We start from the raw sequence: 6,052 nt of genomic DNA, 5'->3' as shown, positions 1-6,052 counted from the left end.
GAAGTTCAAGTCTTCAGAAAGACTGGTGTGGCCAACAAGACTGTCTTTTCTTATCTGAGAATCCCACCAAACTCCTCCATATTTGGCAAATCAAGCATCATAAGAGATGCTAATTTATCACACCGTTGGTCGTACGGGCGTTTCATTTCCTCCTGGATAAAGTGAGACTCATGGGAAACATCTTGAGGCTTGTGGTGGTTTGAACGATGACCCCCACAGGCTTATGCATATCTGCAGGTGCACCTGCACACCAGAAGAGGGCATCAGACCAGCTCATATTATAGATGGTTGTGAGCCACCATGTGTTTGCTAGGAACTGAACTCAGGAAGAGCAGTGCTCTTAACCTCTGAGCCATCTCTCTAGCCCCTATGTTCATTTTAAAAAAATTGCTTATATGTGCTTGCGTTAGCATGTGCATGCAGGTGTGTGCATACACATGTGGGAAGTCAAAGGACACTCTGTGGAGCTGGCTCTGTCTTTCCGTTTGCAGATCCACAGGAATAAACTTCGACTAGACTTTGTGGTACCTTTACCTGCTGAACTCTCTTGCTGGTCTTGTTTGTTATAGGCCACAACAAAATCAAACAAGGTTTGTTTGGCACGAAAGTGCATGCTTGTGGTTTCCTGGCGCTTGGAAGGCAGGAGGCCCAGAAGCTCAAGGCCATCCTTACGTACATGTCTAGCTCTAGGCCAGCCTGCTATGCCAGACCCTGTCTCAAAACCAAAGCTAAGAACAAAACCATGGGGTTGGAAAACACAGCAGGGGAGAGTTAAGATTTGCCAGGCCAACCATTGAACGCCTTCTTTGTGCTATTCTTGTTCCAGACTAGCGTTTTCCCTTTTCATTAAAATGTACAAGGTTTTACATCACTTACGAAGTAAAATTTATCAGGTTTTTACTTCCTGATTTTTGGTCTTTGATTCAGAGTCAAGACTGCCATTTCTCTTGGGTGATGAAAGTCTCCGCCCGTTTTCCTCCTTACTTTTACTGGCTCAATTCTCACATGTAAGTCTTTGATCCCACTGGAATTTAGCACAGAATGAAGAAGGAAGCTGGGGTTGGCTCTATCCATTTCTTCCAAATGGGTGGCTAGCTTTCTAGACCACCCTAGAATAATTTGCCTCAGTCCGTTGATAGACATTTCTCCTTTAACCATGTGCTAAATGTTCACATATGCTTCTGAACTCATGACGGCCATTTGGTCAGTTTCTCTTTTATAAATAAAGGAATTTTATTAAAAAGAAAAAAAACAAAAGGGAGACGTTGTAGTAAATATTAAAAAAATAAATAGAAATAGGTTTATCTCTTTATCAGTCCTGAGGTCTCACTCCTCAGGCCCAACCCTGATACAGAGCCTGGTGCACCTCTGCTGCCCGGTCTGAGCAGCAACCATGGCCCAACTTGTCCGCGCAACTCCCTTCCCTGGCGGTTTTCTACCGCCTGTTCTCTGCCTCCGTCCCGGGATGTTTCTCTACCCCAAAATCCCACATAAATACAACTCTACAGCTCGATAGCTTTTCATACAGGTTTAGGTATTCAAACCCTCTACACAACAAGATTACATCAAATAGACAAAGATACAAACTGCCCTTCTAAAAGAGATACTAGACCTATAAAATCCTTAATGTTCATAGCTATTTAATGCCAATCAATATCACCTGGGTCTAGCTGGTCCTTGGAAACCTCCATTTTGTCACGACCTCCACCCCTGTCCTCTGACCTCCTCAGACCTCTCCTCTCTCCTTGCCCTGCCCAGTCACTGGCTTTCCTTAATTTTACTAATTAAAATGGGATGATTCAGATGAAGTCACCTCTTGAGTACGTGATTAGGCAGCTCTTCTTGAGGAAGTGGAATTAACATTAAAATATAATTAGGACAACAGCTTCAGGACAATCTAGAAGAAGACAGGACCAGAGAATAGGTTAGTCCATTCAGAGCACAGGTTAGTTCATCTTGGCCTTCAGCATCCTGGTGGTGATCTTGTCTTTTTCATGACGCCCATCCCTGATATGGCATCCCGGTCCACAGCATTCAACATGGCCTGAGAAATGGTTTCAAACAGGTGTTCTGGATCCATGTTGGGCTCCCAGAGAGACTCACACATTCCATACAATTGTTCAGAGCAGGTACCACTGACTATGAATGAAGTCGTCAGTCACCATGGAACAGCTGATGAGGTCCAGAGAGCAAATGAAGGGCTTACAGGTCCTTGGGTCCAAGCCAGCAATGACAGGTTCTATATAACAGGGACCAAACTGTTTCTCATACAAGAGGTTGGCCACCTGCTCATGAGAGTGTAAGGCTTGATCTGCCAACCTTCCTTCATCTCACACAGGTTCAGTTGGAACTTGAGACACTGGGCAACTGTCTGTACATCAGTGGCCAGGCCAGCCAGGCCTATGTAGAGCCTGTCATTCATCTTCTGGAAGTCCGTGGTCACCATCTGGGCCTGGATTCCGAAATGTCTGTCTGCAGCAATGGCCACACAGTTCTTTCCCTTTATGGCCATGCTGGCCCCTCCATTATAGGACATAATAGACATGAATGTGTTGTAGTAGGAGCCGATCTTTTAGAACTTCCTGGGCTATTCCTGAATGTTCCATCAGGGAATGTAAAGTTTTTTTTTTTTTTTTGAAGTTTCAAAAAGACCCTGTTGGGGTTTTCAGTGCAGTCACATAATTTATGCCATTTATATTTAAGTAATAAGTAGATTAACTTGGGGGAGAATTTTCATAATTCGGAGTATCAAACATTTTTGTCTGAATACGTGTGTGTGTGTGTGTGTGTGTGTGTGTGTGTGTGTGTGTATGTATGTATGTATGTATGAAATGGAATTTACCAATGTTTTGGGACATGGCATTGAGACAGGTCTCATGTAGCTCAGTCTGACCCTGAGCTTGCTATATAGTCAATGACCTTGAGCAATGACCTTGGGTCACTGATCCTCCAGCCTCCACTCCCAATTAAGCTCTGGGACTACGAGTGTGTGCCTCCACACCTAACGCATTATCTTTTAATTTGTTGTCTGCAATTTATCTCTGGGGATTTTTTTGGAGTTCTGTTGGCTGACCATTGAGTTCTTAGATATTAGATTAGTATTAGATAAGTCACTCCCGGCATAAAATGTAAGCTTGGAATTGGGATGTAGCAGCTTTGAGATCTACCGCACCCATGCAGTGTTTTGGAGACCACCCACATGGGCCTGGGGGGTGATTTGTAAGTGTTGAATTGCTTGAAACTTTGTGGGTCATCAGACAAGGAACTGCTTAAAGACCAAAATAAAGTACTTGTCTCCAAATGTCCCCAATGTTGAGATACTCCTTAAAACCTTCACTGAAGAGCTCCTGTGAATCTGAGAGCCTGTCCGGAGACTGGCTCTGTGTTCCATTGCTGAAAACTTAGTGGCAGCCACATCACAATGGGAGGCCTGGCTCCTTCTTATCTGTTTAATTAATGATCCACTTGGGGTGTGGGGGGTGGGGCTTCCAAATGGTAATGGCTTAGAAAAATGCATTGGAGGCTCACAGACCATTTGGAGTTCCCAGTTAAGAATGATTTGCCACATACAGGAGAGCTTCACAAGGACTCTCACAAACATGGGCATTCAGCTCTGCTGATAGGCCCTCCATTCTTAATGGCATAATCACCAACATAATCCATTCAGAATAATGGCCTTTTAATACAGAAACAATTACTTCAGATAATAAAATAACACTTTAATTTGCTTGACACCAAGTTTGACCTATGTGGATCATCTGATGGTGAGGTGAAGGGAAAAGAGATCGGCTGAGCTCTAAATACATTATAAAGCGATAACACACCATGCACTTCAGGCCTGAGATGCTTTAAAAGGCTTGGCAGAAAAATAAAATGATAATTGGAGTAAGTTATTACTTTGGAATTTACAAAATACTTGGTAATTTGAGTATTGACTTCTTCCAGTCTCCTTAGAGAGAGAAACTAAGCTTTCAAGTTAATGCACTTGGATTAAATTTGTTCATTTCGAACACCTATTGTGGGGAGGGATTTAAGGCATGCAATCATTCAACAAATTGTTATTGCATGAAAACTAATACTGTGTCCTAGGAGGGAAATGCAAATGGGGTCTATTGCTCAGCTACAGTATCCTGGCTTTAGAGCTATCTTCCGGCTCCTGTAAACGGTTTCTATTGTGTCTTTAGTAGAACTCTTAAGTGTCTTCAAATTCTGTGGGGAAGTAGGTGAGTTTTAAGTCTTAAATGATTAAAAGCTTCCTTATGTAATACCCCCCCTCAAAAAAACTGGGAAATGAGCAGCCTTCTGTATACTTAGTTTCACTCATTCTTTTTCATTTGGAAAGAGAAAAGCTGGGACCAGGTTTTTGGGTAACATTCAAAGCCTCCTTTGATGACTGACTTCAAAGTACCATTGCATAGTGTCAGGTTGCTTCTCCACTGCTGGTGAAATGAGCCAGTTCAAGCAGATTGCATTGTATTATATGTAGGTTTATTGGGAAGCTGCTCTTGGATAGGCAAGTTCAGTGGCCCCAAGGAAGGGAAGGAGGCCAAGGAAGTTGTCATAGAAAGGGAGAGAGAGAGGAGAGAGGGGAAAGAAAGTATGGAGAGAGAGAGAGAGAGAGAGAGAGAGAGAGAGAGAGAGAGAGAGAGAGAGGCAGGAGGAAGAGGAGGAGAACAGGAGAAAAAGAATAGAGGGAGAGAAGAGAACAAAATGTCTGGATTATATAGGGAGGAGCCACTGAGGGAAGGTTAGCTTAGCCTCTAGGCTGAAAACTTTAGGGATAGGGACAGGGTTTGTCAGGTAGGAACTAAGGGATGCTGGGATAACCTGGAGGCCGTTTCTGCTTTGATGTGTAAAATGGGTAACTCAGTCCCTTGTACCCTGCCAAAACCAAACACACAGACAACTGAAGATCAAGAATTTCTGATAGCTAATTTTGACTCTTAAATATTTCTTAGAGTATAAGAAGATATATTACTCTACCCTGGGTATACCTCCACCCTCGTTCATCAAGACTCTGCAAAGCTAGGCACAACCTCTCCCACTGAGGCTGGACAAGCAGCCCAGTTAGGAGAGTTAGCATAGCCCATGTACAGGCAACAGTTTTGGGACAGCCCCACTCCAGTTGTTCAGCACCTACATGAAGACAGAGCTGCACGTCTGCTATGTATCTGTGGGGAGCCCTAGGTCCAGCCCGTGTATGTTCTTTGGTTGGTGGTTCATACTCTGAGGGTCCCAAGGGTCCAGGTTAGTTGACTTTGTTGGTCTTCCTGTGGAGTTTCTATTCCCTTCTGGCCTGCAATCCTTCCTCCTATTCTTCCATAAGAGCCCCCAAGCTCCATCAGTTTGGCTGTGAGTGTCTGCATCTGTCTAAGTCAGCTGCTAGGTGGAACCACTCAGAAGGCAGCCATGCTAGACTCCTGTCTGCAAGCATAGCAGAGTATCTTTAATAGTGTCAGGAACTAGTGTGTGCCCATGGGAAGGGTCTCAAGTCGGGCTGGTTGGTTATTGGTTGGCCGTTCCTTCAGTCTCTGCTCCATTCCCCATCCCATCATTTCTTGTAGACAGGATAATTTTTGGATAGGACGTTTTGTGGGCTGGTTGGTTTTCCTGTTGCTCCACTGTGGTTCCTGTCTGACTACAGAAGGTGGCCACACTTCAGGTTCCATATCCCCAGTGCTATGAGTCACAGCTAAGGACAACCCCATTGATTCTTGGGGGCCTCCCTTATTTCAGGTCTCTGTCTCTTCCTGGAGATGCTTCCACTTTCCCACCTCTGTCAGTTGCAGAATTCCATTGTGTCATCTGACCATCCCTCCTGTCCCTGTTCAACCTGATCCCAAATTCCCCCATACCCCCATCTCCTATCCCACCCAGTTCCTTGCTCCCATCTTCCTCTTATGACTATTTTATTTCCCCTTCTTTGTGAGATTTTAGCTTCCACAATTGGCCTTTCTTCTTGTTTAGCTTCTTGGAGTCTGTGGAGTGTAGCATGGTTATCTAGTATTTTATGGCTAATATCCACTTATAAATGAATATATAGCATGCATGT

At 44.1% G+C, this 6,052-nt stretch overlaps 1 pseudogene across 1 annotated transcript; it reads right to left on the bottom strand.

The window, feature by feature from the left end:
• Nucleotides 1-1,946: 1,946 nt before the first annotated feature.
• LOC308432586 (proteasome subunit beta type-3-like) lies at nt 1,947-2,545 on the bottom strand (annotated as a pseudogene). The gene has a single exon. The product of its transcript is annotated as a proteasome subunit beta type-3-like (transcript).
• Nucleotides 2,546-6,052: the final 3,507 nt, after the last annotated feature.

Source organism: Micromys minutus (assembly GCF_963924665.1).
Source record: "Micromys minutus genome assembly, chromosome: 18".
Classification (NCBI taxonomy): domain Eukaryota; kingdom Metazoa; phylum Chordata; class Mammalia; order Rodentia; family Muridae; genus Micromys; species Micromys minutus.
Note: the sequence above shows the minus strand (reverse complement) of the source record. Positions and strands in the feature narration are given on the sequence as shown.